The 9707-nt window shown below is 41.4% G+C and overlaps 1 pseudogene and 1 gene segment (V, D, J or C); both read left to right on the plus strand.

Moving 5' to 3' along the window:
* LOC102495907 (immunoglobulin kappa variable 2-30-like) overlaps positions 1–9707 on the plus strand; it is a 24676-nt gene that overhangs the window by 823 nt on the left and 14146 nt on the right.
* On the plus strand, positions 5803–6081 carry LOC106735746 (60S ribosomal protein L37a-like; annotated as a pseudogene).

Here is a 9707-nt window from a genome sequence, read left to right on the forward strand (position 1 = left end):
CTCATGTGCTGTCTGTCTGGGGAGCAGCACAGCAGCTTCTGAACCTCTGTAAGAGGAAGGTGCTGGAGAGCTCAGGGGACTAGGTTGCTGCTGTCTGTGCCACAGGTGCCCTGCCCACAACTCAGACTCCTGCCACCTGTGACCTCATTAGATGTTGCTGATTCAGTCTGGAAACTGGAGCAGGAGAACAGGTGGTCCCATAAAGGTGAAGGCACATAATGATGTGATGGTCCATAATGCAACTGAATAAAAGCTTATCTTAATCTTTTCTCCCTCCTTAAATTTGTTCATTTAATCTGTGTAAATGACAGAAATGAACATGTTGAGTATAACTTGATCTTTATCAGTTTTTTTTTTATTCTGATAGGACATTGACTAATAGTCAGAAATGGTATTTTCCCACTTTCCCAACTTCCTACTTTTCATGTTTACTATCTGTCTGCTCACTGTAAATATCAGAGAGAGAGCATTCTATACTCGCCATCCTTAAGAGGAGCTGTCTGAGGACACTTGGGAAAAATCTTGGTTGTTGAGAATTCAAATAGACTTTTGTAAATTCATAGCAGATTCAAGACTCTAATGCTAAAATTCTTTGATTTGTACAATTACCTATAGCTGATACAAAAGAGAAGTTTTTTACATTCCAAAAATTGTGTATTAAAATTAGGACCATAGGGCCAGCTCAATGGCCTGATGGTTACGGGAGCAGGATCCCACATGGCCAATCACAGCCTGAATTCTGCACTCTGCAGCTTGTAAAGCAAATGTGATGAATGTGCATGAGTCTCCAAAAATCCCTGTGGAATGCTGAAAGGAGGATAATGAATTGCAGTTTGACAGGTTCCCATTGGAGGAGAGGATACATTCTCCATCTCCCTCTTTCTCTCTCTGTCTCTTTTGGGTGAGAGCACTTGTCCTCTGGTGTTAAAAAATTAAAATATAAAAAACATAAATAAGATGACCCAGAGCTCAGATTTACCACATGTCCCACTGGAAGAATACAGAGCTTGGTAATTTTTGACTTCAGGAATGAGAATAATAAAGGAATACAAAGGACATGAGCATTGAGACAATTCTACTTTTTGGCTTACATATGGTAGAGCTGGGATAGTAGTGGACATTGTGAACTGATGATAAACCTAAAATGAAGTGCAGATGTATTTCCTGCGAATAGTCACAGAGTTAAAGGGAACACTGCCTGGCTTGCAAGCATTAGCCTTGTGCCCCACAAGTTTCATAGGAAAATAGTGAATGGAGAAGGTGGTTAGATCTGAAATCATCACAGCTTATATGAAGTAGCTGTGCAAAGAAAATGGAGGTCATGTCACCCAGACTCATTCAACCCAGCACAGCTGAGAGTTTCTAATACTTACTCCACGCTGAGATGTGATCCAGCAGAGACAATGTCTTCAAGATCGTGGGGTGCAGAATGTGATTATGTGCTAAAGGAAATGTCCACCTAGATCTACACAAACAGGGGAGCAGCTGAGATAGAGGCCCATGTCCATGATTCAGGCATAACTCAAGGATTGTATGAGCAGCTGGGGTTGGGGGACATCCTGAGTAGTTGGGAGATTTATGCCTTTCTATCCCAGCACCTCCAACCTGCCTGCTGATTCTGACCTCAGAGAGAGTCCAGGGAAAATCACTGACCCTGTGTAACTGCTCAGACTCAGCTGGATTGTCCTTCCTAGGTGTATTCTAGTGTTGGCACCAATAAGAGCCAGTGTCCAACAAAAAATCTGTCACACACTGTAGGAGAACAGAAAGGCAGGTGAACATCAGCTCTCCAGAAAGGGTTCTATTCTCTGGAATTTTAAATCACCAGGACTCATGTCTCCCATTGCCTTCTGATTTCATTAAAACGTAACTTTGAATTTTATACCTTATATGTATTATTTTTTTTTTTTTGGAGAGGTTTTCCCTATAAGGCGCGTGTGCTCGCCAGAAAGACAGAGAGAGACAGAGAGACAGAAAGCGAGAAATCACCCCCCAGAGGGGATGGTCACGCCGCAATCCCTTCTCCTCCATTCTCCTCTTGGGATCTTGGGCACACACGCACACGCGCCTGGCATGAGTTTTAAGCCACCGGGTCCGGGACGCGAACTGCGGTGGACTACGTGGGAGTCCAGCAACATAGCCATTACGCTAACTGCTGGTTCCCTACCTTATATGTATTTTTGTACCTTTTGCAGTGTTCTTTTGGTCTTTTAGTGTCTATTATTAAACCTGGAAATGGAAATCCCTTTCATTGTTTTCACCTAAATGATGTTTCTAAGATGACAACTTTGGTATATACTGTTTTAAAAGGGAAAGAAAAAAAGTTATTAGATAATCAGAAAAGATATTTCATTCCACCAGCTCAATATTCTAAGATTTCAACAGGTTAGAGAACAGAGGAGAATTGAAGAGGGAGGATTGTGGCATGACTGCACCCCACTGAGAGGTGCTTTCGCCTTCTCCCTCTCTCTCATGTTCTCTCTCTCTCTCTGTCTGTCTCTCTCTCTCTCTAACTCATGTGTGTTGTCTGTGTGTGTGTGTATCTCATAAACACACCATCATCTTTGGCCTCCATCTATTGCAGGTCTACAGTGATAGAAATGTCTGCTTTTTAACCTCTTCCTGCACAAGTTAGGTCTATCTTCACAGCTCCTGATCTATAATGTTTACTACCAGTTCTCTGGCTTCCAGATAGAACTAGTGACAGTGGTCAGGAGCATTTTTCACATTTAAAATGGGCAGGGTGGAAGCTGACAGTGCTGGGGTTATCATTGCATGCAGGCTCTGAAACACTCATATTCAAGGCTCTGGCCTCATACCTCCCCACTTGGCATTAGTTCATATTTAACTCCCCAAGGGTGCTTCCACAGCTGCCAGAGCTCAGCTGAATTCTCAGCTGCCCAGATGTGTTACTGATAGAGCAGGCACCAGTGAGCAAGATGTCAGAAAACTCAGGGGAATATTTGCAGCTGAGAGATCTGGACCATGAGTGCTTCAGCTGCTTCTCAGGTACCTTCCTTAAGATCCAGTCGTCTGCAAGAGCCATGGCCTGTTAGAAGAAAGTTAAATAAAATCTGCTCTCTCTCTTTTAATTCATCACAATCAGGTAGGCTTTATTTCGGCAACACGAAGGTGATTTATCATAGGCAAAACCATAAACTTAATGCATCATATTAACAGAAAGAAAGATAAAAACCGTATGATCATTTCAATCAATGCACAAAATGCAATTGATAAAATGCAACATTCCTTCATAATTAAGACTCAGCAAAATTGACATAGAGGTGTCATTTCTCAACACAATAAAAGCCATCTATGTAAAATCTATACCTAACATTATATTGGTACATACTACAAAACTCAAAAAACAGATATGGACAAAGGTAAAATCTAGTAGCAAGTGCAGTGTAATTTTCATCTTAAACATTTTTTTTCTCTCTCTATTCCCCCTTTTACTAAAGAGGCATAAACTAACTTACTTGCAAAAATGAATGAATAAATAAATTTGATCTCAATTTGTTCTGTTATTTGCACAAAACCCCATAAGAATACTAATTGATTTAGTTGCCTTTGCAGGAACCTTTTACAAGGAACTTCAGATTAGACTCTTTGAAAAGCCTTCTAAGGCTACTGAGCCAAGTCAGGGACTCACCATCTGCCTATGCCTTTAAGTACCTGTAGTTGAAAGGTTTTAGGGCCTGTTAGGAAGTGACATACTTTACTTATCTCCCAGGCAGAACTGTTTATGGTACCAGGCAATCTTTCCAAGAGCTTCTGTTGGCATTTTTTTTTTTTTTTGTGGAGAGGTTTTTCGCTATAGGGCGCGTGTACTCACCAGAGGCAGAGAGAGACATAGAGACAGAAAGTAAGAAATCACCCCCCAGGGGAGATGGTCACGCCGCAATCCCTTCTCCTCCATTCTCCTCTCGGGATCTTGGGCACGCACGCACACGCGCCCGGTGTGAGTTTTAAGCCACCGGGTCCGGGACGTGAACCACGGTCAACTACGTGGGAGTCCAGCGACATAGCCATTACGCTAACTGCTGGTTCCCTGTTGGCTTTCTTGTGATCTACCTCAGTTCTTCAGTTTTCTGGTCATATTTTCAGAAATGATATTTCAGGGACCATCAGTTAGCGTAATGACTATGTTGCTGGATTCCCATGTAGTAAACCGCGGTTCGAGTCCTGGACCCAAGGCTTTTAAATCGCACCAGGCGTATGTGGTATAAGCCCAAGATCCCTAGAAGGGAACGGAAGTGAAGGAACTGCAGCGTGGCCATGGGTATGGGGGGTGATTTTTCACTTTCCCATTTACTGTCTCTCTCTCTCTCTCTGGCAAGCCCAGGGGCCCTAAACACCCCCCCTAAAAAAAAACCCCCAAAAAAAAAAAAAAAAAAAAAAAAAAAAGAAAAGGAAAGAAATGAAATGATATTCTAGTCAAATCTTGACAATAACCAGTATTTCCAATTTCTGGTGCAAGGCAACAGATATTATTGAACTTATGCAAATAACTTTTCTGCCACAAAATAAGAATACCCACAAATATTTTCCAATTCCTTTTTTTTAAGATTTATTTTTAATTATATTTATTATCATTCTTCTTCCATTTTGACCAGAGAGAGACAGGCAGAGAGAAAGGGAGAGTGAGAAAGCAAGCCACCAGGTCCGAGACTTGAACCGTGGTTGGCCATGTGGGAGTCCAGCACCTCAACCACCACGCCACCTTACGGCCCCATTCCAACTCCTTTTTTAAAAAATAGCAAATTGCTAGACCTATCAACAGCTCAAAAGAAGACAAAAATCCTTAAATCTTCAAATCAAAGCATAAAAGAAAATCTGTAATGTTTTAGTTTAGATTAATAAAATTCTGTTTCTCCTGTATAGTCTCATGTAATTAACCTCTTTCCTGTTGAATTTGCAGTTACTGTGGTCCAATCATTCCATTTAAACTCTGGAAGTTAATGTTTAACATTATTATGATCTTTCCAGACTAATCCCTACCATTAACTTGCCCATTTTCTTGGTTTTTTGTTCTTTATTTCTGTGTGTCTGTCTTTAATTTTCCTGGTATAACACTCCCTTCAGAACTTCTTGAAGAGCTGATCTGGTGTTAGTAAATTCTTTTAGGTTTTATTTATTTGAAAATGTTCTGATCTTTTATTCCCACATGAAGGATAATCTTTCTGGGTAAAGCATTAATGGTTGAAATTATTTTTCACTTAACACTTAGAGAGACCAGCAGACTGTGTAATGGCTGCATCACTGGACTCCCAGGTAGAAAATTACAGTTCAAGTCCTGCACTGGGCTGCCTAAACTCACGCCGGTGTATGTGCGTGCATGTCCAAGATCCCAACAGGTGAATGGAGGAGAAGTGATTGTGGCATGACCATCCCTCCTAGAGGGGGATTTATCACTTTCTGTCACTGTGTCTCTCTCTGTCTTTCTGACAAGTATATGCGCCCTATAGCAAAACCCCTATTAAAAAAAAAAAAAAAAAAAAAAAAATTTAATACTTTGAGTTTATTTTCCATTTGTTCCTTGCTTGCATTGTTTCCAATGAGAGCTCCTCTGTTAGCCTGATGGGATAACCACTGTATGTAACTTGATGTTTCTCTTTTGTCAATTTTAGTATATTGTCTTTGTCTGTGGTTTTGGTCAATCTGGCTATGATGTGTCTTGAAGAAGATCTTCTTAACTTGATTCTATTTAGGGTCTTTTGTATTTCTTTTGTTTGGATATTTGAATGCTTCTCTAGGTTTGAAAAGTTTTGCTCTCTGGGCTCGGACCTAGTTGACAGCAGAATGGCTAAACGCACCAAGAAGGTCGGCATCGTCGGTAAATACGGGACCCACTATGGTGCCTCCCTCCAGAAAATGGTGAAGAAAATTGAAATCAGCCAGCACGTCAAGTACACCTCCTCCTTCTGTGGCAAAACTAACATGAAGAGACAGGCTGTAGGGATCTGGCACTGTGGTTCCTGCATGAAAACGGTAGCTGGTGGTGCCTAGAACTACAACCCCACTTCAGCTGTCACAGTAAAGTCTGCCATCAGAAAATTGAAGGAATTGAAAGACCAGTAGAAGCTCCATAGACATTTGGAATATCACTAGCCTACAATAAATGGGTTAATTTATGTAAAAAAAAAAAAAAAAAGTTTTCTTCCAAGATTTCATGGAATAGATTATCAATTCCCTTATAAGTTTCTTCACCATTGGGAACCAACAGTTAGCGTAATGGCTATGTTGCTGGACTCCCACATAGTCGACTGCGGTTTGCGTCCCGACCCGGTGGCTTAAAACTCACACCGGGCGCGTGTGCTTGCGTGCCCAAGATCCTGAGAGGAGAATGGAGGAGAAGGGATTGCGGCGTGGCCATCCCCCCTGGGGGGTGATTTCTCGCTTTCTGTCTCTATGTCTCTGTCTGTCTGGCGAGCGCATGCGCCCTATAGCAAAAATCTCTCAAAAAAACCCAAAACTTTCTTCACCATCTGGGATACCAATAGTCTGGATGTTTGGGCGTTTAATAGTATCTAGTATTTTTCATATAGCATTCTCATTTTAGGGGGGTTATTTTCTAAGTCTTTTTGGTGATTATTTCAATGTCAGAGCTTTTATCTCTGAGATCTGAGATTCGACCTTCCGCATGATCTAATCTGCTTTTAGTACTTTCAAGAGAGGTTTTGATTTTCTGTATTACAGCCTTCATCTCTAACAGTTCTATCTGAGTCCTTATTATGGTGTATTTCTTCTTTCAAATCATGGAAGAACTTCCTCACCACCTGGAACATATTTTCCCTGGAACATATTGTTCCCTTTCTTTTGCATCTTCTGGAGTTTATTGTCTCTCTTCCCTTGCATTTCTGTTAGTTTAGTCACTATGAATACTCTAAAATTTTTTTTTTTTTTGGAGAGCTTTTCGCTATAGGGTGCGTGCGCTCGCCAGACAGACAGAGACATAGAGACAGAAAGCGAGAAATCACCCTCCAGGGGGGATGGTCACGCCGCAATCCCTTCTCCTCCATTCTCCTCTCGGGATCTTGGGCACGTACGCACACGCGCCCAGCGTGAGATTTAAGCCACCGGGTCCGAGACGCGAACCGCAGTCGACTACGTGGGAGTCCAGCGACATAGCCATTACGCTAACTGCTGGTTCCCAATATTCTGAAATTTTTATCTGCCATATTCACAAGTTCCATTGAATGCTCTGTGAATGGTGAGGGGTTGTTCTTTTCCCTTGGGGAGAGATATTTTCTTGGTTTCTCATATTTCTTGTGCCTCTGAGGTGGTTTCTGGACATCTGGTGGATTTTAAGTTTCTTCTTATTTTCTTGGAGTTAAATATGAGCATTCAGAGCCACTCAGGAGGAGATGATCTTCAATGTCTCTCCAGTTCCATTTCCCTGACATTCACTGAGCATTCTGCACATTTCTAGAGAACATGTTCACCTGAGCTGAGCTTCCGGGTTTCAACACAGTACAGAGACACTCAGGAGATGAGCTGCACTCTCTCTGCAGCTCTGTCCTCCCTGATGCTCACTCTGCAGTCTGTCTTCTCTCTTTTTTTTGTTGTTGTTGTTGCTGTTGGTGCATTCACATTTTGCTAATTTGTTGGAGAAGTTTTGTGCAGCTGTAAGCTCGTGTGCTTCCCTTTAGGGTGAGGTACATCGGTGTGAGTTTCTCTCTTTACTCTGTTTTGCAGCAGATTCAGAAGATATTGAGGAATATGTAAACCTTAATAGTATTTGGATGTTTAGCTACTGTGCTCTTAGATCCATCTAGAAACAAATATTGAAGAGTGGAGAGAAAATTTTAAAAGAAAGAAAAAAAGAGAGAAAGAACAACAAAGAGACAGAAAAAAAGACAAAAAAGAGAAAATAATTGTAATTATTGTTTTTTTCTTTAAAAAAAAAAAGCACAAAATAGAAAACCATGCAGCAAGCTTGAGTGCTGTGCCAAATAACTAGTTTGCAGGACACAGAGACAGAGATAGAAGGCCAGAGGGGTTCCCTACCACATTAGCTTGTTTGCTGGAGGCTGAATTATCAGTAGAAAATCTTCACTTCTCTTGCACCCTTAAATAACTAATTTGCAGGAGCCATGAGGAATCTTCTTCTGAAGACCTCACCTCTCCTGCCACACTAGCTTGTTTGTTGGAGGCTGATTTACAGTAGAAAATCTTCATTTCTCCTGAACCCTGAAATAACTAGTTCTCAGGAGCCAAAGCTTTTCTTTTCTTTTATTTTCTTTTTTCCATTCAGACGCAGAGGTTGTCATTCTACAGACTCATTTTTCTAATAAGGGTTGTAACTCACTTCTAATGCTCAGAGAAGCACCGTAATCTGTCAGGCCATTATGAGTGTGAAGGACAATGACTAAAATACTTCTCTAAACTAGTTTCAGCAGAAAGGCAGACAACCTGGCACCTTATGCTCTGGTTCCCACTTACAGCATGAGGTCTCCTGGGCTCTGTATCAGTGGGTCTGACAATGATTTTACTATCACCAGCAGTTGAGGTTGATGATGTTACTGACATTACTACTGCGGTGGCCAAGGGATAGACTCTGCTTAACAATTAGCAGCCTGCTGGTTCTGGTCATAGTGTTGATTATAACTGCCTAAAACCAAGCTGTCTTACATGATAAGTATCAGCCACACAGGAGCATGTACTTATGCATCATAATTCAGCACTGCAGTGGTACTGGCTGCATCTGAGTTTTCACTAGCCATCAGTGATTTATGGTTACCATATTGGACAGCACAAATGCAGATATCATCATTGTGGAAAAGTTAATTGGTCTACAAGATGACCCAACGGTAACCCCCAATTATATCTGTGGAATCCCTATCCCCAATGTGACCCTATTTGGAAATTGAGTCTATGAGGATACAATTAAGGTGAAGCCAGAAGGGTAGCTACTGATCTAATAGGACTAGTGAGTTAATAAAAGAGATACCAGAGAGTTCTCTTTGCTCCTGCTCACAGGCAATGTTGGTCTACAGAATGAATTTGAGCCTTCAGGTTGTTGTAGCTTGGAGCACAAACCTCACCAGCTTGTAGTCCTGAAGTCTGGATGGCCCCAGATGCTTCTCAGATGGTGCAGTTGTACTGGTTCTCAGAGCTGCTCTAGAAGAGTTTTTGGGATGGGAGGAGTAAGGCTGAGCTGACAGGGCTAGACCAAGATACCTCTGGCCAGTATGCCTTCCGGCTTTCTCCAGAAACTTTTCCTAAAAACTAGGACTGGCAGGTGGCATGGCCGACTATGGTTCAAGTCCCAGAACTGGTGGCTTGTGTTCTCTCTTTTTCTCTCTCACTATTGCTCTGTCCTTCTTTCATCAAATTAAAATAAATAAATAATTAAAGTTTAATAAAATAATTCCTTTGTTAAAGAGAAACTTTTCTTAAAAAACGTATTTTTGTGGATGCATCTCTCATGGATCACTGAATCTGGCCCTTAGCTATCTTGTGACTCGTATCTTTCCTAATTTCTTCTTGTCTGTTCATCTTTTGTTCTTAACTAGATGCAGTATTATATTTTGTTACAAACAAAACCTGGCCAGGGTATGGATATAATAGAATCAGCTTCATGAATAACAGCGAAGAGTTTTTGTTTTTTTTTGTTTGTTTTGGAGAGATTTTTGCTATAGGGTGCGTGCGCTTGCCAGACAGACAGAGAGAAACATTAGAGACAGAAAGCGAGAAATCACCCC

The sequence above is a fragment of the Tupaia chinensis genome, unplaced genomic scaffold, assembly GCF_000334495.1.
Source record: "Tupaia chinensis unplaced genomic scaffold, TupChi_1.0 Scaffold000511_1, whole genome shotgun sequence".
Taxonomy (NCBI): Eukaryota; Metazoa; Chordata; class Mammalia; order Scandentia; family Tupaiidae; genus Tupaia; species Tupaia belangeri.